This window comes from Molossus molossus, unplaced genomic scaffold (genome assembly GCF_014108415.1).
Source record: "Molossus molossus isolate mMolMol1 unplaced genomic scaffold, mMolMol1.p scaffold_m16_p_30, whole genome shotgun sequence".
Lineage (NCBI taxonomy): Eukaryota > Metazoa > Chordata > Mammalia > Chiroptera > Molossidae > Molossus > Molossus molossus.
Window position 1 is genome coordinate 989,614 of NW_023425367.1, and position 22,708 is coordinate 1,012,321.

Consider the following 22,708-nt stretch of genomic DNA (forward strand, 5'->3'; position numbering starts at 1 on the left):
GATTGAACAAAGAAAAGAGGAATATATAAAAAAGTGGAGCACATACCCTATTCATGGATTGGGAGAATTAATATCATAAAAATGTCCATATTACCCAAAGCAATCTATAGATTCAATGCAATCCCCATCAAAATACAAATGGTATACTTCACATAATTAGAACAAGTACTTCAAAAGTTCATATGGAACCAAAAAAGACCTTGAATAGCCACAGTAATCTTGAAATGGAAGAACAAAGTTGGAGGGATCACATTACAAGATTTCAGGTTATACTACAAAGCCACTGTAATCATATCAGCCTGGTACTGGCACAAGAATAGGCATATAGACCAGTGGAACAGAACAGAGAACCCAGAAATGAACCCAAGGCAATATGCTCAATTATATTTGACAAAGGTGGCAAGAGCATACAGTGGAGTTAGGACAGCCTCTTTATTAAATGGTGCTACATGCACAAAAATGAAACTAGACTCTCAACTCACTCCCTGCAGAAGAAGAAACTCAAAAGGATCAAAGTCTTAAATATGACTCATAAATCAATAAAAATTTTAGAAAAAAACTGTAGGCAACAAAATTTCAGACATCATACACAGCAGAATTTTCACTGATACATCACCTAAGGCAGTAGAAACAAAGGAAAAATGAACACATGGGACTACATCAAACTCAAAAGCTTTTTCACAGCAAAAGATACCATCATCAAAACGGAAAGGCTACCCACTGTATGGGAGAGCATAATTGCCAACGATATAAGGGATTAATTTCCAATATATATAGAGTGCTCATACAACTTCACAAAAGAAACACTAAGAACCCAATTAAAAAATGGGCAGAGGAACTATATAGACACCTCTCCAAACAGGACATACAAATGGCTAAGAGATATATGAAGAAATGCTCATTATCACTAATCATCAGAGAGATGAAAATTAAAACAACAATGAGGTATCACCTCACACCTGTCAGAATGGCCGCTATCAATAAACCATCAAACAAGTGTTACTGAGGGTGTGGAAAAAAGGGAACTCTAGTGCACTGCTGGTGGGAATGCAGACTGGTGCAGTCTCTGTGGAAAGCAATATGGTGTTACCTCAAAAAATTAAAAATGGATCTTCCATTTGACCCAGTGATCCCACTTCTAGGAATATACCCTAAGAAGCCTGAAATAATCAGAAAGAATACATGTACCCCCCATGTTTGTAACAGCACTATTTACAATCGCTAAGATCTGGAAACAGCCCAAGTGTCCATCAGTAGACAAATGGATCAAAAAGCTATGGTACATATGCACAATGGAGTACTACGCAGAGGTAAGAAAGAAAAATCTCTTATCCTTTGAGACTACATGGAGGGACCTTGCAAGTATCATCCGAAGTGAAACAAGCCAAACAGAGAAAGACAAGTTTCATATAATCTCACTTATTTGTGGAATATAATGAACATAACAGTTTGAGGCATGGGGTAGTCCTAGAGACGTGGAAGTGGAGTACAGACTGACAATCCCCTAAAGAGGGGGGAGGATGGGGAGGGATGAACCACAGAACTTATACGCATGTATGCATGAACAGTGGACATTGACAACAATCTGGGGAAGGGGCAGGAGATAGGGGGAGGGGTGGATCAGTGGGGGGAAAAGGAGAAACATCTGTAACAAAAATTAATCAATAAAAAAATACCAAACAAACAAACAAAAAATCAGAAAAGAAATAAGAAAACATTAAAACAAACAAACAAACAAACACAGAGAGTAAACGGAAAGTGAAGTACAGAAAGTTCTGGAGAAAGAGGAGAGAATGCCAAAAAATAAAATAAAAATAGGATAGAGAGTAAAGAACGCCAAAAAGAAAGAATCAGAAAAAAAAAAGAATAAAACAAACAAACAAGATAACATGAGAAGAGGAAAAAAGAATGTAGTTAACTGGAAGAAAATGGGGATACAGATGAGAGAATGCAAAAAAGATGTAAAATAAAAAAGAGAGAGAAGGCAGAAAACAGAGAGGTTCAGGAGACAAACAAGAGGATGTAGAAAACGAAGAATTAAGAGATAGAAAAGTAAACGCAGAAATCAGAGAGATATAGGAGAGAGAGGAGAAAATGCAAAAAAAAAAAAAAAAAAAAAAAAACCGAAAAAAAACCAAAGAGAATTTGATGAAAGTGGAAAGAAGGCAGAAAACAGAAACAATTAGAAGTGAGAGAAGAGTATGCAGAAATGAAGACAATCCAGAGAGGAGAAAATGCAGAAAACAACAAAAAAAATCAGCAGAGAGGAGACAGAACGCAAAAAAACAGAGAGATAAAAGAAAAAGAGGAGATAATGTATAAATTGGTAAGAACCAGAAGAGAGAGATGAGGATTTAAAAACAGAGAATAAGAAAAGAGGAAAGAAAACATAAAAATGGAGAAAATCAGGAGAGAGAAAAAAGCATGCAGAAAATTGATAGAGTCGAGGGATAGAGAATGCAGGAAATGAAAATATTATGGTAGTTAGAAGAAAAATCAAAAAATAGTGAATCACGAGTAGGAAAAAAATGGAAAAACTTGAAAGAACCAGGAGATAAAAAAGAGATTGCAATAAAACACAAATAATTGGGAGACAGAGAGTGCACGTTTCAAAGAGAATAAAGAGAACACATAAAACAAACAAACAAAAAATCCAAAATAAGAGACAATGGGGAGAATCAAGAGAGTTTAAAGGACTCATAGGGTGGTGAGAATTAGAAAAGAGTTCAGAGAATGCATAAAACACAAAGAATCAGGAAGGAAGAGAATGCAGAAAATGTAAAGAATCTGGAAAAAATGAGAATACAGAAAACGGAGACAATCAGAAGACAAATGAGAGAACCAGAAAATGGAATCAAGAGAATGTGTAGAGAACGAAGAAATCAAGAGACTCCAGAGAGAGAGAACATAAAATGGGTAGACTGAGAAGAGAGAGACGAGAATGCAGAAAATTGAGAGAATCATAATGAAAGAAAACATAAAAATTGGAAAGATTTATGAGGATGAGAAGTAAATGTAGATAATAAAGAGAATCAGGAGAGAGAGAACAGAATGCAGAAAATGGACACTCAGGAAATGGTATAGAGAATCCCCAAAATGAAGAGAATCAGAAAAAAACAAAGAGAACTCATAAAACCAAGCCAACTAGGAGAGTGAAGAGATTGTAGAAAATGAAGAAAATCAGGAGAGTGTGAAGAGAACTAAAAACTAGAGAGTATTAAAGATTGTATAGAATGTAGAAAGTGGCAAAACCCAGGAGAGAGTGAAGAGAATGCAGAAAACAAAGAGACTCTGGTGAGAGTAAAGAAAAACTCAGAAAATGGAGAGAATCAGGAAGATAGTGGAGGGTAGGACAAAAGTGAGTATGAGTGTGTAAAAGAGTGAGCGGGTGTGATAAAGAGTGTGTGTTAATGTGAGTGTGGACGACAAACCTTGAGCAGTGCTGAGACTCAGGGAGGTACGTTTTTGTGCTGTGGACAAGGAGCAGGCAGCTACTGTGCTGAGCAGTGCATCAATGAGGATCTCTGTGTGTGGCCAGGAAGGCCCACCATTTTAAAAGATCCTCCTTTTCTTCAAGAGAAGAAAGTGGTGAGTGGCTTAAGGCCAAGCAACCTGAGTCTACCAGAGCACCTTTCACCATCTGTCCAGTGGACCAACACACAATAACCATGCCATTGAGGTGCCTTCTGCTATAGCTGACACCAGCTGAAAACCAAGCACCATCCCTGATAGCAGAAACCTAAACTGAGCCCAGCAATTTTCTTTATAGCCGCAGGGACTGTAAGATAGTGGAGCCCCATCCCTGAAAGCAGTGGAGGCTCAGAGAGTCTCGGAATGTGTGACACATTCCTGGGAGCACTAGTGCAAGTTTGAAATCCTAGAAACTATTACTGTGATGTGTTACAACAGTGCCTGGGCAGGACTGGAGCTCCAGAACTAACAGACAGTAGCAGCTCAGATAAGCTGCTGAGACCCATCCTCAGCAACATCAGCAGATGCTGATCATGCGCAGTTCCTTATCCCAAGCAGCAGGGCTCGGGCATCCGAGAATTGCCCTTCACAACTGCAGCAACAGATTTGGAGTGGAGCACCTTCTTCGAGCAGCAGCAAAGTCTCAGGTGTGGAGCATCCTCAACCCCAAAAGCAGCAAAAGATTGGAACCTGAACTTACCCCCTGGCAATAGCAGCAGCAGTAAAAGTGCAAACTGGGAGCTGACATTCACATCCACCAGTGACCAATCAGAAGCTGAGCCACACCAGATAGCAGCACATCCCAGAAACACATCACCAAGACCCATGCACCCCAGCACTGTACCACTGGAGCCCATGAATCTCAACAGTATGCCTGTGAGACCCACAAACCCAGAAACCACCAGTGAAACCCACACACCCTAGCAACATTCCAGCAGGAACCCACGCAACCCAGCAACATCCCAGTCAAACCCATTCAACCCAGCAGAACACCAGCTAAAACCACTCACTTCTGCAGTGTACCAGAAAAACTTGCAAACCCCAGCCATGTACCAGTGAACCTCACACACCCCAGAAGCATTCCAGCTGTTACCCATACTACACAGAAGCATTCATGCAGAACCCACGCATGCCAGCAGCATTCCAGCTGGTAGCCACACCTTCCAGAAAGCATCAGTAACACAGATTGGCAGCTGAGACCCATCTCCAGCAACATCTGCAAAGATTGATCAAAAGTGGTCCCTCGCTCAAGCAGCAGCAAGGCTTAGGGAGGTGAGACGTGCACCACGGCCAATACTAGCTGTCAGTTGTCAATCCTCTAGGACCCACAGCAGGAAAAAGGTGCCATACACCAATACAGTCTGGGATGAACAGCAGCCTTATTTGACACACACAGACCTGCCTACACATTCCAACATTCCTCACCAGGCCTAGAACTACCAGTATGCTAAAATGGTGAGAAAAATAAACAACACCCAGAGAAAAGAGAAAAAAAGTCACCATAAAAGGAAATACAGAAAATGGAAGAAAGCCCCTTGTTAGATAAAAAATTTGAAGCATTGCCCTGACTGTTTTGGCTCAGCGGTTAGAGCATCGGCCTATGGTCCAGAGAGACCCAGGTTCAGTTCCCGCTAAGGGCACGAACCAAGGTTGCAGTTTGTCCCCAGCCCTGGTTGGTTGTGCGGGTGGCAACCACTCGATGTGTCCCTTTCATATCAATGCCCCCCCCCACTCTATCTGAACAAAAAAATGAAAAAATGTCCTCGGGTGAGGATTAAAAAACATTTTTTTTTGAAGCATTACTTTTAAGGGTGCTGAAACTATTTGGTGTGAACTGCAAGCAACTTAATAAGAATTATGAAGAGCTTCCTGAGAATTTCTTCAGCTTAAAAAATAGAGGTATGCATAAAAATAAAGAGGAAACAGAGAATGATATAGCTGTTATAAAAAAAATACCTTCGGAGGGTTCAGTAGTAGATAAGGAGCTAAAGATAAAAATCAATGACTTAGAAGACAAGGTAGAAAACACCCAAATAGAGCAGCAAATTTTTTTAAAATTTAAAAGCAGGAAGATAGTTTAAGGAAGTTGTGGGACAATACAAAACATAAAAACATTTGCTTCTAGGGGTACAAAAAAAAAGAAGAATCAGGGAAAAAATTGAGAATCTGTTTGAAGAAATAATAAAATTTTCCTAAATTGGTAAAAGAAAAATTCACAAAAGTTCAAAGAACATTGACCCAAGCAAGATGAACTCCAAAAGACCACAGCTAAATGCTTCATAATAAAAATGGCAAACATTAGAGACAAAAAAAAAAAAAAATAGAATCTTAAAGGAAGCAAGAGAGAGACAGAAAGTTACAAAAAAGCTTTTGTTAAGTTGACTGCTGATTTCTCAATTAAAACTCCACAGACCAGAAGAAAGTGGCATAAAATGTACAAAGTAATGCATGGCTAGGTTCTGAATCAAAGACTACTCCAAGGCTATTATTTACAATTAAATAAAAAATAAAGAGCTTCACAGATTAAAAATAAAAAGCTAAATAAATTCACCACCACCAAACCAGCACTGCAAAAAATGCTGAAGGAACTGTAGTAAGAAAAAGAAATGACAGAAGAGAGAGAGAGAGAGAGAGAGAGAGAGAGAGAGAGAATGAATACAGGCATAAAATAATAAACTAAGTCTTTATAAATTTAAGAGAATTTAAATCATATCAACATCTTTTCACATCACAGTAGCATAAAACTAGGACTCAAGTATAACAAAAACACACAAAAATATTCAAACACTAATAGGCTAAATAGCATATTATTAAAAAACAAATGTGTTACCAACGAGATCATGAAAGAAATTAAAAAAATTCTGAAAACCAATGAAAATGAACACACAATGACACAAAATCTGTGGGAGGCAGCAACAGCAGTCCTGAGTAAAAAGTTCATAGTACTGCAAGCCTACCTAAAGTAACAAGAAAAATTTCTAATTGCCTTTATAACCCTACAACTTAAAGAATTAAAAATTAAACAGAAAAAAAAACACAGAGCAAGTAGTAAAAAAAAAAAATAGTAAAGGTAAGAGCAGAAAGAAACAAAATAAAGACTAGAAAAAAGATTAAGAAGATCAATGAAACAAAAGCTGGTTCTTTGAAAAAAATAAACAAGACAGATGGACTTTAGCCAGACTCACCAAAAAGAAATAAAGAATACCCAAATAAACAAAATCAGAAAAGAAAGAGGAGACATAACAACTAACACAACTACAATACAAATGATCATCAGAATATACTATGAAGAATTATATGCCAACAAATTGGACAATCTAGGCAAAATAGATAAATTTCTAGAAAAACACAGTCTTTCAAAACTGAGCTGAAAAGAGATAGAAAACTTAAACAGATGAATAACAACAAAAAATATTGAAGAAAGAAAGCCCAGGCACAATTGTCTTCCTGGGGGAGTTTTACTAAACATTCAAAGAAGATCTAATACTCATTCTCCTAAAACTATTTCAAAAAATCAAAAAAGACAAACGACTTTCAAACTCATTCTATGAGGCTATAATCCTAATTCCAAAACCAGATAAAGACTCTACAAAAAAAAGCAAAACTACAGGCCAATTTTTTTGATGAACAGAGATGCTAAAAATTTTTTTTATTGATTAATTTTTGTTACAGATATTTCTCCTTTTTCCCCACTGATTTCCCCCTCCTTCTCCCTCCCTACCCTTTCCCCAGATTGTTGTCCATGTCCACTGTTTATGCATACATGCATATAAGTTCTGTGGTTCATCCCTCTCTCACCTCCTTCCTCTTTAGGGGATTGTCAGTCTGTACCCCATTTCTGTGTCTCTAGGACTACCCCATTTCTCAAACTGTTATGTTCATTATATTCCACAAAGAAGTGAGATCATATGATACTTGTATTTCTCCGTTTGGCTTGTTTTACTTAGGATGACACTTTTCAGGACCCTCCATGTCATCTCAAAGGATAAGAGATCTTTCTATCTTACAGATGCATATAATTCCACTGTGTATATGTACCACAGCTTTTTTATCCACTCATCTATTGATGGATACTTGAGCTGTTTCCAGATCTCAGCAATTGTAAATAGTGCCGCTACAAACATGAGTGCACATATATTTTTTCTGATTGGTGTTTCAGGTTTCTTAAGGTATATTTCTAAGAGTGGAATCACTGGGTCAAATGGCAGTTTATTTTTTAATTTTTTGAGGTAACACCATATTGTTTTCCAAAGTTGCTGTACCAGTCTGCATTTCCAACAGCAGTTTACTATAATCCCCTTTTCTCCACACCCTTGCCCACCTTTGTTGTTTGATGATTTGTTGATGGCCGTCATTCTGACAGGTGTGAGGTGATACCTCATTGTTGTTTTGATTTGCATCTCTCTGATGATTAGTGATGATGAGCATTTCTTCATATGTTTCTTAGCCATTTGTATGTCCTGTTTGGAGAGGTGTCTAGTTCCTCTGCCCATTTTTAATTGGATTCTTTGTCTTCCTTTTGCTGAGTTGTATGAACAACTCAGCAACAGCAAATATTGAAAATTAACCCCTTATCTGATATATCATTGCCAATTCTGCTCTCCCATACAGTGGGTAGCCTTTCCATTTAGATGATTGCATTTTTTGCTGTGCAGAAGATTTTGAGTTTGAGGTATTCCCAAGTGTTCATTTTCTTTTTTGTTTTTGTTGCTTTAGGTGATATATCAGTGAAAATTCTGCTGCGTATGATGTTTGATATTTTGTTGCCTACATTTTCTTCTAGGATTTTTATGGATTCATAAGCCACTTTTAAGTCTTTTATTCATTTTGAGTTTATTTTTGTGTACGGTGTAAGTAGGTGGTCTACTTTCATTGTTTTTTTTTGCATGTAGCTGTCCAATTTTTCCAACACCATTTTTTAAAGAGGCTGTCTTTACTCCACTGTATGCTCATGCCACTTTTGTCATATATTAATTGAGCATATTGCCTTGGGTCCATTTCTGAGTTCTCTGTTCTGTTCCACTGGTCTATATGCCTGTTCTTCTGCCAGTACCAGGCTGTTTTGAATGCAGTGGCTTTATAGAATAACCTGAAATCTGTTAATGTGATCTCTTCTACGTTTTTCTTTTTTTTTCAAAATAGCTGTGGCTATTTAAATTCTTTTTTGGTTCCATATGAACATTTGAGTATTTTTTCTAGTTCTGTGAAGTATGTTGTTGGTATTTTCATGGCGATAGCATTGAATCTATAGATTGCTTTGCATAGTATAAACATTTTAATGATGTTAATTCTTCCAATCTATGAACAAGGTATGTGCTTCCACCTTTTCTTATTTTTTCTTTTTTTTTTTCAGTGACCCCTTATTTTCTGCAAATAGGCTCTTTATTTCTTTGGTTAAGTTTATTCCTAGGTTTATTATTATTATTTTTATTATTATTGCCACAATGCTAAATGGGATTTTTTAGTTTCTCTTTCTGTGAGTTCATCATTAATGTATAAGAATTCCATTGATTTCTTGATGTTAATTTTGTATCCTACTACTTTGCCAAATTTATTTATTAATCCTAGTAAATTTTTGATGGTGTCTTTGGGGTTTTCAATGTATTGTATCATGTCATCTGCGAATAATGACAGTTTCACTTTCTCCTTTCTAGTTTGGATCCCTTTGATTTATTTTTCCTGTCTGGTTGCTGTGGCTAAGACTTCCAGTACTAGGTTTAATTATAGTGGCAAAAGTGGGCATTTTTGTTTTGTTCCTGTTCTTAAGGAAAATGCTTTTTATTTTTGCTCATTGAGTATGATGTTGGTTGTAGATCTTCCACATATGGCCTTTATTATGTCAATATATGATTTCTCTATTCTACATTGCTGAGTGTTTTTATCAGAAATGAATGCTGGATTTCATCAATGGTTTTTTCAGCATCTGTTGATACAATCATGTGGTTTTTATTCTATATTTTATTTATGTGGTGTATCACATTTATTGATTAGCAAAAATTGAACCAGCCATGCATCCCTGAGATGAATCTTACTTGGTCATGGTGAATAATTTTTTTGATGTATTGCTGGATCTGATTTGCTAGTATTTTGTTCAGGATTTTGGCATCTATGCCCCTCAGGGATATTAGCCTGAATATTTCTTTCTCTGTAATGATATTTTCTGGTTTTGGGATTAGAATTTTGCTAACCTTATAAAACAAGTTTGGAAGTCTTCCTTCTTCCTAAATTTTTTGAAATACTTTGAAGAGAATGTATGTTAGTTTTTTTTTGTTTGTTTTTTTTTTGAATGTTTGGTAAGACTCCCCTGTGAAGCCAACCGAGCCTGGGCTTTTGTTTGCTGGGAGAGTCTTGATTACATCTTCAATTTTCTTAGTTGTTACTGGTCTGTTTATGTTTTCCATCCCTTCCCGGTCCAGTTTTGGGAGGCTATGTGTTTCTAGAAATTGTTCCTTTTTGCTGATTTTTTCAAATTTGTTGCCATATAATTGTTCATAGTAGTTGTTAATGATCTTTTGTATTTCTGTGGTGTCTGTTGTTACTGCTCTTTCATTTCTGATTTAGTGTATTGGGGTTCTCACACTTTGTTTCTTGATGAGTCTAGCTAAGGTTCCATCATTCTTGTTTTTTTTTTTAAAAACCAGCGCTTTGTTTCAATGATTTTAAAAAAATTTTTTGGAATCTATGTCATTTATTTCTACTGTGATCTCTACTATTTTCTTCTTTCTACTTGCCCTGGGATTTTCTTTTTGTGCTTTCTAGTTTTTTAAGTTGTGAAGTTAGTCTATTACATTTTTTTTTTCTTGAAGTAGGCCTGCAGTGTTATAAACTTCTCTCTCAGAACTGCTTTTGCTGTATCCCGTAGATTTTGGGTGGTTGGGTTTCCATTTTCATTGATTACCAGAAAGATTTTAATTTTTTCCTTGATCTTCTTGGTAACTCATTCATTGTTTCATAACATGCTATTTAGTCTTCATGTGTTCAAATGTCTTTGTATGTTCTTGTTGCAATTGATTACTAGATCCATGCCATTGTGACCTGTGAAGATGCTTGATATGATTTCAATGTTCTTGAACTTGTAGAGACTTAGTTTGCATACTAACATGTGATCTATTTTTTGAGAAAGTTTCAAGTGCCCTTGAGAAGAATGTGAATTCTGTAGTTTTAGGTCTAATTCTCTGTAGATATCTATTAAATCCATTTGGTTTAGTGCTTCATTTATAGTCTTGGTTGTCTGGTTAATTTTTTGTCTAGAGGATCTATCCAGTGATGTCAGTGGGGTCTTAAATGCCCCTGCTATGATTGCATTGCTATCAATTTTTTCTTTGAAGTCTTCTAGATAATTTTTAATAGATTTTACTGCTCCTATATTGGGTGCATATATGTGTATCTAGGTTATATGTTTATGTTGAATAGATCTTTTCAATACTATGTAGTGACCTTCTTTGTCTCTATTTATGGCCTTAATTTTGAAATCTATTTTATCAGATATGAGTATTGTTATCACATCTTTTTGTTTGTTTGTTTGCTTGGAAGGTTTTTTCTATCCCTTTACTTTTAACCTATGTGGGTCTTTTGTTGTGAGGTAGGTCTCTGGTAAACAACATATAAATGAGTCATTTTTTTCTTATCCAGTCTGGTACTCTGTCTCTTTTTATGGAAATATTCAATTCATTTTCATTTAAGGTGATTGTTGATATCTACTTATTTATTGCCATTTCTTGTTTAGTGTGGTTTATATTTTTCTTTGTATTTCTCCTGCTAATTACCGAAGTCCTTTTAACATTTCTTGCAGTGCTGATTTGGTGCTAAAGTATTCCCTTAGCCTTTTTTGTCTGGAAAGTTCTTTATTTGACCTTCAATTTTAAATGACTGCCTTGCTGGGTAGAGTAGTCTTGGATTCAGAACCTTGTTTTTCATGACCTTGATTACCTTGTGCCATTCCCTTCTGGCCTTTAGTGTTTCTGTTGAGAAGTTAGCATAAGCCTTATGGGGTTTCCTTTGTAGGTAACCTGTTGCTTATCTCTTGCTGCTTTTAGAATTTTCTCTTTGTCTTTAATTTTTGGCATTTTGATCTATGTGTCCTAATATGGGCCTATTTGGGTTCTTCTTACTTCGGGCTCTCTGGGCTTCTTGAACTTGAATGCCTTCTTTCTCTACCAAATTAGGGAAGTTTTCTGTTACTATTTTTTAAAAATATATTCTCTAAGACTTTGCTCATTTTCTTCTTCTTTGGGTACTCCTATGATGCAAATATTACATTTCCAGTTGTCCTACTATTTTTTAAAGCTGTCTTTCTGTTTTTTATTGTTTATTCCTTTTGGTTTTTTTAATTGGTTGATTTTTTTACCCTGTCTTCTAATTCACTTATTTCTGCTTCCTCTACTCTGCTGTTTAGACCTCCCAATGTATTCTTATTTTCTGATAAGTCATTCTTCATTTTTTCTTGGTGCTTTTTAATTTTCAACTGGTTGGTTTTCAACATTTCTATTTCTCTACTCATGGTGCTCATTTTCTTACACATGCTATTGTGCTTCCTCAAGATTATGGCTCTGAATTCTCATTCTATTAACTTGCTTAACTGCACCTCATTTATTTCATTATTGGTAGAAGTCTCTTGTTCTTTTATTTGGTTATAATTTCTGTGTTTCACCATTCTTGCTATCACAGTGGGCTTTGGAGTCTGCCAAATTTTTCCTGTGAGTGTTGATGTTTTGCTCTTTCTAGATTTCTCTACTAGGTTTGGATGAGGAGATAAGACCCACATTAAACACCACTGTCAAGTCTTACTTTTTTGGTTAGAGTTGCTAGCCAAGGAATGGTACAGTTATTCTCTAGCTTTTTGCATGGAGGCTAGCAGTAGAGGTTACTTGAAGGGCCCTGGCTTCTCACTCGAATAAAAACTCCCTCTGGTGTTTAGCATAGGGAAATTTTCAAGGGCGGGGCAGATGCTGGTTGTTAATGGGCCTCAGTTTGTGTGTCAATGGCCAATGGGTGGAGTTGAATCTGTGAGGGAGGGGGAATGTCTATGGGAGGAACTGCTGCCTCTCCCAAGAACCCTGTAAAGAAGTAAGATGACCACCATCCTGTATGGCTGCAACTCAACAAAAGCTCTGAGTGCCCTCCAAATCCCAAGTGTCCCCACACAGTTCCAGTTCAGTCTGCCCTCCTCCTGCCAGAGCCCAAGATGAGTGGCTGTGGCTATTTTAGCATCTGTTCTAGCTCTGTGCAGTGGAGCTGTGTGGGAGTTTAACCCAAGAGTGCTGCTTACAGCTAAGGCTGCTGCTTTCTGTGGGCTCCCATTCCCCCTCTCATGCCTTTGCAATTTTTCCAGGATCTAGTCAGTGTCCCTGGTTATGTGGTCCTCCAAGCTGTTTTTCTGTTGCTATTTCCTGACAATTTGTCCTTATTTTTGTAGAAATTCCAGTTTTGTCCTAAGAGATGGTCTGTGTAGCTTCCATTCACTCCACCACAATCTATTGTTGAATATATTACAGATGTTTCTATTTTTTGCCCCTTTACCTCCTCTTCCTCCCTATTTCCACCTTGCTTTGGCTTTTCTTACACTATTCTCTCTGTCTACTGGTTATGTACATATGCATATCTGTTTTGGGATTTTCTCTTCTTGCACAATCTTTCCACTTTTTTGAGGTTCATTAGTCTAACAATCAATTTGTACTTCTTATACCTTTATTTATTTATTTTTTACCTTAACCCTTTTTTATCTTACAACCAACAAAAGTTCTCTCTATCTATGAGTCTGTTTCTGGCTAGTTTGAGTTCATCTCTTTGGAGACCCTCTGTTCTTCCAGGACTTGTCTCTCTGTTTACTTCACAAAGATAAAAAAAAAAATTTTCTGTCATATTTTCAAAAAGGTTTATAATTTCTTACCCTCTCTCTTCTTATTCTGACAGTCACATAATGTTGCTGTTCTGATTGGGTGGTTTATTATCTATGTTTGTAAATAGTTTGATTACTGACTTCACCTCCTATACTATTAATTACATAAAAATAACTCTTTATTCAGTTAGTACATTTTTTATTTCTGACGTTTTTTTTTATTATGCTCTTAAGGGCCTTGTTGACATTCTCACAAACTTTCTTGAAATTCTCACTAAGCTAATTCAGCATCCTCCTAAGCAGTGTTTTGAACTCTTCATTTGACTGATTGCTTATCTCTATTTCTTTACTCATTTTTCAGGAGTTTTCTTCTGGTTAAAGTAAAGAGAACTCACAAAACAGAGACAATCAGGAAAGAGTAAAAAACAAACAAACAGACAAAAAAACCACACACACTAAATGAAGAAAACTAAAAGAGAATGAAGAGAACTCAGAAACAGCACAGCATCAGAAAACAATTAAGAGAACAGATAAAATGAAGAAAACCAACATAAAGAGAATGCAGAAAACAAAAAAACCGGCAGAGAAAAGTCAAGAACGTACAAATCAGAGAAAAAAAGAAAAGAGAAGACAGAAATGGAGAGAATCAGAAGAGAAAATCAGGAGTGAATGCCCCAAACAAAGAAAATCAGAATAGAGAGGAGAGAATGCAAAAACAAATCAGGAAAGGGAGCAGAGAACATACAATGCAGAGAGAATCTGAGAGAGAGGATAGAACACACACACGCACACACACAAATAAAAATAGGAGAGCAGAAAACAAAGAGAATCAAGAAAGAGAGGAGAGAATCTTGAAAACAAAGAGAATCGAGATAGAAAGAACATAGAAAACAGAGATTTAGAATAGAAAAAAGAGAATGCTGTAAATGGAGAGAATAAGGAAAGACAAGAATGCAAAAAATATAAAAAAAATAGGCGAAGGAGGAGACAATGCAAAAATGCAGAGAATCAGGAGAGAGAGGAAAGAATTCAGAAAGAGGAGAAATTCAGGAGAGAGGGGAGAGAATGCCAAAAATGAAGAGTATCAAGAAAAAATAAAAAGAATACAACAAAAAAAAGAGAGAGAGAATGATGAAGCAGAGGAGAATAAAGAAAGAATCAGGAGAGAAGAGAACACAGAAAACAGAGAAAATCAGAAGACACAAAAAAGATTAAAAAACCCCAGAAAATTAAGAGAGAGAGAACACAGAAAACAAAAAGAAACAAGAAGGAGCAAAGAGGATACAATAAATATAGAGAATTAAAAGAGAGCGCAGAAAAATTAGAGAATTTGAAGAGAATGCAGAAAACAGAGTAAATCAAGAAAGAGAGAAGTAAAGCCAGAAAGCAGAGAGAATCAGGAGAGAGCATAAAGAATGCATAAATCAACGAGAATCTCGAGATTAAGAGAAGAACCTAGAAAAGGTAGAAAACCAGAAGAGAGAGCGAAGAAAATGCACAAGATAAAGAAGAGAATGGAAAGACTCAAGAAAAAAAAAAAAATGTAGGAAATGAAGAGAATCATGAGATAGAAAAGAAAAACACAGAAAATGGAAAGAATAACAAAATAGAGAGAACTCAGAATATGAAGAAAATCAGGAGAAAGACAAGAGAATGCCACAAACAAAGAGAATCAGAAGTGAGAGAAGAGAAAGCAAAAAATGGAGAGAATTGGTAGAGAGGGAGGGGAATGTGAAAAAATAGAGTCAGGAGAGAGAGAGAAGAGTACCAAAAAAATGCCGAGGATCAGGAGAGACAAAAGAGAAGCCAGAAAATAAAGACAATCAGGAGCGAATAAAGAGGACACAGAAAATTAAAAATTCAATAGAGAGGAGAAAACACAGAGAACCATGACAGAGAAAAGACAAAGCAGAAAAGAGATAATCAGGAGAGAGAGAGAGAAGGAAACAATAAAACAGATAATAGGGAAGGCGAGAAGGGAACAGAGGAAATGGAGGTTATTAGGGTAACTAATGAGAAAGCAGAAAGGGACAACATTGAAAAAGAGGGGGGGGGACAATAAATAAAAAGAATCTGCATAGACTCGAAGAGTTCTCAACTTTCCTAATGTTGCAACTCTAATGCAGTTCCTCATGTTGTAGTGACCCAACCATAGAACTGTTTTTGTTGCTAATATATAATGGTAATTTTACTACTGTTGTAAATTTTCATTCAAAATATGTGTTTCCCACAGGTCTTGGTGACCCCTGTGAAAGGGACATTCAACCCCCAAAATGTTTGCAGCCCACAGGTTGCAAACACCTGGGATAGAGAGAAGAAAATGCAGAAAATGAACAGAATTAGGAGCGAAGAGAAAGCAGAAAATGGTGAAAATCAGGAAACACAGAAGAGAACGTACAAAACACAGAAAATTAGGAGAGAAAGGAAAAAAGGCAGGAAACAGAAAGAATCAGTGAATAGTGAAGAGAGCACAGAAAACAATGAGAATCTGAAGATAGAGAATAAAACATGAAAAACAGAGAGACACACAAGAGAGCAAAGAGAACGCATTAAATGGAGAGAATCGGGAGTAAGTAAAGCTAATGCAGAAAATGAAGAGAATCCAGACAGAGGGGAGATTGCAGTAAATAAAGACAATCAGAAAAAAAAAATTAGTGGTGGAGTGAATGAAAGCTACAAAATCCATCTTACAGGGTGAAACTACAATTACTACTACAATAAAGACAAACCAATAAAAGAAGAGCAAAAGAAAAGCAGCTGGAAATGACAATATAATCAAGGACAAAATAAGAGGACACTGAATTGAGCCCGGTAGGTCTTCCGAGGCATGAGAGGGTAGTCTGAGAGCCCAGGGACATCTGCTGTTTCAGCTGTGAGCTGCTCACTTGGGGTTACGATCCCAAGCGGGCTCCACAGCACAGAGGGCTGGGACAGAGCACTAGTTAGAACAAACACTCTCTTTGGGCTCTGGCAGAGAAAGGGAAGACTGTCCTGGAACTCTGTGGGAAAGTCTGGAATTTAGAAGGTACTCGGGGTTTTTGGTTGAGTTGCAGCCACACAGGGTGGTGGCCATCTTGCTCTTCCACAGAGCTCGGGAAGAAGCAGCAGCTCCCCCCACCCCTTGTAGAATGAACCTCACCCAGCTGGGCCAGAGAGATGCAAATTGAGTTTTATTAATAACCAGCATTTGCTCCTTTCTCAGGAAATTCTCTTATGCTGAACACCTGAGCAAATTTTTATTCAGCTAGGGGCTAAAATCCAATGCTCATAAAGTAACTGAGACTAACAGCCTCTAGTCAGAAAGCTAGTGGATAACAGAATCAGAAGAGCAAGACATACATGTATATGTCTCTTGGTGACATCCATAACTAATTCAGCAGTGTAAAATACTAACAGGGTCTTGCTGAATGGTTGGGTACATTTATAAACAACAAATAAGGCACTGACAGGCCACTGAGTTGACTAAGGGTTCATTCTAATATGCCAAAGTCTTGGGTTTCATCCCTTATCTTGTCCAATAAAAATTTTAACTAATAGAGCTACATAAGTAAAACAAAATTTTTTTCTTTCTTCTCTCTATTCTCATCTTTATTCCTTTCTATCTCTCCAACATCAATCCATAAATAAATAATTAAAAATATCACTGAACTCTATTACAACCACGTAGAATTCCAGACTAAAAACAATAAAACCATTTTTGATCTTTATTTTATGAAAGTATTTTACCCAGGGATAAATTAGAGAATGTAGTACTACTTCAAAATAATTCATAAATTTCAGATTTTTTACATATAAAAAATGTCCTAAAATTATTAATAAAAATTAATTTATGCCCATCCTACAAAATTACTCAGGAAAGTAAATAGTAGGAAAATATCTCCCATCATCTCATTTTGCCAATTTGTTCTGAATTCTGAGTCTCTGCAAAGGAAAGATAAAAAGGTCACGGTGCAGTTGTTCTCTCCACAGTTACTTTTTTTTTGCATTTTATTTTCAACCTAGAACTTTGTTTTGACACTTGATTCTTACACTGCTTACCTATTTTTAAGACCGTTTTCCAAAAAATGCTAGTAATTGGACCCCGCCCAGATACTTTGGTTCACTTGTTTTTTCTCCTTTCAAATTTTTGTTTTGTTATCGTTATAACAAAAAATGTTGCAATAATCATCTAATATATATTGTAGTTTAATTACATACCTATTTTTATGATGTAAAATGCCAACGGGGTCCTGCTCAATGCTTCATGCATTTATAAATGTAACTGATATTGCCCTGGCCAGAAAGCTGAGTTATTTAGGTCATCCCTCCATGCAGGGCAAATACAAGAATCAACTAATTAATAATTAATAACTGGAAAAACAATTAGATATTTCTCTGTCTGCCTCTTTCATTATTTTTTCTCTGTTTCTATCAAAAATTAATCAACAAATTTTTATATATTTTTGAACTTTATAACAGCCACGTTCAATTTTATACCAAATACAATAAAATTATTTTTGCTATTTATTTGATGGGCCTATACTACCGCCTAATAGACATATAGATGAATGCACTATGAATACACAATACTTAATAAAATCCAGATGTGATCTCTATATAATGATAAAGAGACCATGTATAACTTCTTAGTAAAACTCACCTATGCTCACTTTAAAAAAATTTTGACTATGCAGACAGATAGAAAAAACTAACAAGTAAAATTGTCTTTGGTTAAGGATTTTGAGTTCTGAGCAAAAGAGATTGACAAAAGGCACAGTTTCCTCTGCATAAAGTCAATTTTCAGCTCTCTGGATGCTAACCTTGAACTTAGTTGTAGTAGTTGATTTTTGTTTTGTTCACCTATCAATCCTCTTTTAGAAAATTAAAATTTAATTCTGTTCAATTACTTTGACTGCTTTAAGTTCTGTCTCTTGTTTTTTTTTTTTTTAATCCTCACCCAAGGATATTTTTCCATTTTTTTTGTGCAGATAGAGTGGGAGGGAGAGAGAGGAAGGGGGAGAGAGAGAGAGAAACATCGACGTGAAGGGACACATCGAGTGGCTGCCACCTGCACGACCAACCAGGGCCGGGGACAAACTGCAACCTAAGTGCGTTCCCTTAGCGGGAACCGAACCCGGGTCTCCCAGACCGCAGGCCGATGCTATAACTGCTAAGCCAAACTGGCCAGGGCAGTTCTGTCTCTTTTTTTAAATTTTTGTTTATATTTATTTATCATGATGTAAACTGTTACAATGAACAGTGGGTTAAAACATCATCCCCAGTACCTATGATTTCAGGATGAATTCTAGGTCAGAAAACATAGGAGAAAGAACAAATGAATATGTCAATGAGTGAGCAAAACCATAATTCTCTCTCTCATTGTCTTTCTTTCTCTCATTTTACCTCTGAAAATTCAATTAGTAGATTTAAAAAACTTGTAATCACTCTTATATAACAATTATGTTTTTTTCAGACCAAATCCTATGAAACCACATTTGCTATTCATTTAATATGCCTATGCTGCTACCTGGTGGAGTTATGAAAGAAGGCTCTGTTGAAAATCCTGAAGTATGCTTTACATACAAATATACTACATCTACTTTATTGTAAAAAATAATATATGCTCATTCTAAAAAAAATAAGACTACACAAAAATGTACATTGAAAGAAAACATCGCCCACCACCGTATTTTGCTTTTGGTGCAATATTCTGATTTTCTACCCAGGGGAGATAAAATATTAAATGTGGTTTTTCTCTGAGTATAAAATCAACGTTTCAGCTCTTGGGACTAAACTTTAAGTTATTTTGATACTTGATTCTTGCTTAGCTCACCTATCATAAAGTCTTAAAAAAAGAAAAGATACTAATAATTTCACCTCTCATATACAGTGATTGTTTTAATTCGTTTTTCCTTGTTATTGCTTTTAGTTTTGTATTCTGCAATGATTTTTTTTTCAAATTTTTAACAAACACTGTATACATAATATATGAATATGTATATTTTGATGAAAGTACATAATTCTTTTCACAGTGTAAATTCTAAACAGTGGTGTTTTTAAAAGTGCATGCATTTTTTTATTTGTTTATTGATTAATATTTGTAACAGATGATTCTCCTTCTTTCTTCCACTGATTCCCCCCTCCCTCTCCCTTCCCTGCCCCTTCCCCAGATTGTTGTCCATGTCCACTGTTCACGCATACATGCGTATAAGTTCTGTGGTTCATCCCTCCCCCACCTCCCCACTCCTTAAGGGATTGTCAGTCTGTACCTCGCTCCCACGTCTCTGGGACTACCCCATTCCTCAAACTGTTATGTTCATTATATTCCACAAATAAGTGAGATCATATAAAATTTGTCTTTCTCTGTTTGGCTTGTTTCACTTAGGATGATACTTTCCAAGTCCCTCCATGTAGTCTCAAAGGATAAGAGGTCTTTCTTTCTTACTGCTGCGTAGTACTCCATTGTGTATATGTACCACAGCTTTTTCATCCATTCGCCTACTGATGGGCACTTGGGCTGTTTCCAGATCTTAGCGATAGTAAATAGTGCCGCTACAAAGATGGGGGTACATATATTCTTTCTGATTGGTGTTTTATGCTTCTTAGGGTATATTCCTAGAAGTGGGATCTCTGGGTCAAATGGAAGATCAATTTTTAATTTTTCGAGGTGACACCATATTGTTTTCCATAGTGGCTGCACTAGTCTGCATTCCCACCAGCAGTGTACTAGAGTCCCCTTTTCTCCACACTTTTGTCAACACTTGTTGTTTGATGATTTATTGATGGTGGCCATTCTGACAAGTGTGAGGTGATACCTCATTGTTGTTTTGATATGCATCTCTCTGATGATTAGTGATGATGAGCATTCTTCATATGTTTCTTAGCCATTTGTATGTCCTGTTTAGAGAGGTGTCTATATAGTTCCTATGCCCATTTCTTAATTGGATTCTTTGTCTTCCTATTGTGAAGTTGTATGAGCACTCTATATGTATTGGAAATTAACCCCTTATCTGATATATCATTGGCAATTATGCTTTCCCATACAGTGGTTAGCTTTTCCATTTTGATGATTGTATCTTTCGCTGTGCAGAAGCTTTGTAGTTTGATGTAGTCCCATGTGTTCATTTTCTCCTGTTTCTATTGCCTTAGGTGATGTGTCAGTAAAAATTCTGCTGCGTATGATGTCTGAGATTTTGTTGCCCACAGTCTCCTCTAGGATTTTTATGGATTCATGAGTTACATTTAAGTCTTTTATCCATTTTGAGTTTATTTTGGTGTAGGGTGTAAGTTGATGGTCTAGTTTCATTTTTCTGCAAGTAGCTTTCCAATTTTCCCAGCACCATTTATTAAAGAGGCTGTCCTTACTCCACTGTATGCTCTTGCCACCTTTGTCAAATATTAATTGAGCATATTGCCTTGGGTCCATTTCTGGGTTCTCTGTTCTGTTTCACTGGTCTATATACCCGTTCTTGTACCAGTACCAGACTGTTTTGATTATAGTGGCTTTGTAGTATAACCTGAAATTTGGTATTGTGATTGTTCCAACTTTGTTCTTCCTTTTCAAGATTGCTGTGGCTATTTGAGGCCTTTTTTGGTTCCATATGAAGTTTTGAAGTACTTGTTGTAATTCTGTGAAGTGTGCTGTTGGTATTTTGATGGGGATTGCATTGAATCTATAGATTGCTTTGGGTAATATGGACATTTTAATGATGTTAATTCTCCCAATCCATGAACACGGTATGTGCTTCCACTTTTTTATATCTTGCTCTATTTCTTTTTTCAAAGACCTGTAGTTTTCTGTGAATAGGTCCTTTATTTCTTTGGGTAAGTTTAGGTGTCTTAATTTTTTTGCTGCAATGGTAAATGGGATTGTTTGCTTAGTTTCTCTTTCTGTGAGTTCATCATTGGTGTGTAAGAATGCCATCGATTTCTTGACATTAATTTTGTATCCTGCTACTTTGACAAATTTATTAAGTCTAGTAAACTTTTGGTGAAGTCTTTGGGGTTTTCTATGTACAGTATCATGTCATCTGCAAATAATGACAGTTTCACTTCCTCCTTTCCAATTTGGATCCCTTTTATTTTTTCTTCCTGTCTGATTGCTGTGGCTAAGACTTCCAGTACTATGTTAAATAGGAGTGGCAAAAGTGGGCATCCTTGCCTTGTTCTTGTTCTTAAGGGAAATGCTTTTAATTTTTGCCCATTGAGTTAGTGCATGCATTTTTTATGGGTATATCCCTGCCCTATTAGGTCACTGAGTTGGCTAGACCATCATCCCCATTAGTCAAGGTTGAAAATTTAATCCTAGCTGTTAATGGCACATGAAGAACAATCAAGTAAATGCATAAATAAGTAAAATGATTGATGTTAGTCTCTCTCTCTTTCCCTCCCTCCCTCCCTTCCTCTTTTCCTTTCTCTCTCTAATATTGACCAATCAAAAATGTTATAAAATTACATATAATAGCGACGTTCAATTTTCCACAACTACAGAGAAACTATTTTCCTCTTTATTTCGTGTGTGTATGCTGCCATCTAGTGGAAATATGGATAAATTATCTATGAATGTACTATATAAAATCCAGATGTGTTCTTTATATATTGATAAAGATACTATATATAACTTGTTAATAATGTTAATACTTGCTTGCTTTAGAAAAAATCAAGTACACAGAGAAGGAGAAAGTAAAAACCCAACCAGTAATATCATTTTGCCATTGGTTTAGAATTCTGAGATTTTGAGAGAAAAAAATAAGATAAAAAGTGTAGTTGTCTCTGTATAAAGTCAATTTTCAGCTCCTTGGGTGTTAACCTGGAACTTAGTTATGATACTTGATTCTTGCTTCACTCATCTATGATGACAGGTAAGATTTTTTGTAAAATAATAAAATTTATTCCTTTTCACATGTTGGCTTCTTTAAGTTCTTTCTCCTGTGTCAGATTTTTATTTTATTTTTGTGTTTTTATTATGGTATAAAATGTTGTAATAAACAATTGGTTAAAACATTGTCCCCAACACCCAAGGTTTCAGAATCAATGTCAAATCAGAGAACATAGAAGAAAAAACAAATAAGTAAATAAATGAGTGAAAGGGAAAAACATGTATTTTTGTCTTCCTTATTCTCACTCTCACTCTTTATCTCTGTACCTTCCTTTCTCTCCAAAGTCAATCAATAGATAAATAAAGTTAACATTTTTGAACCAAAAAATTGTCTTTCTTGAATGACAGCTGCAGACCCTCCTGCTCTTGATTTTGTTTGAACTGGGAAACAAGAATCGTCATTGTCAGTTCTGATTCCAAGGCTTTATTCCTACATAACTAAACTGAAGATTTCAGCACTGTAGAAAGACATAAAATTAACTCTGCTAGAACTTTGGTTGGGCTGTTTTGTTTGTTTGTTTGTTTTTGTTTCTTATTTAAGT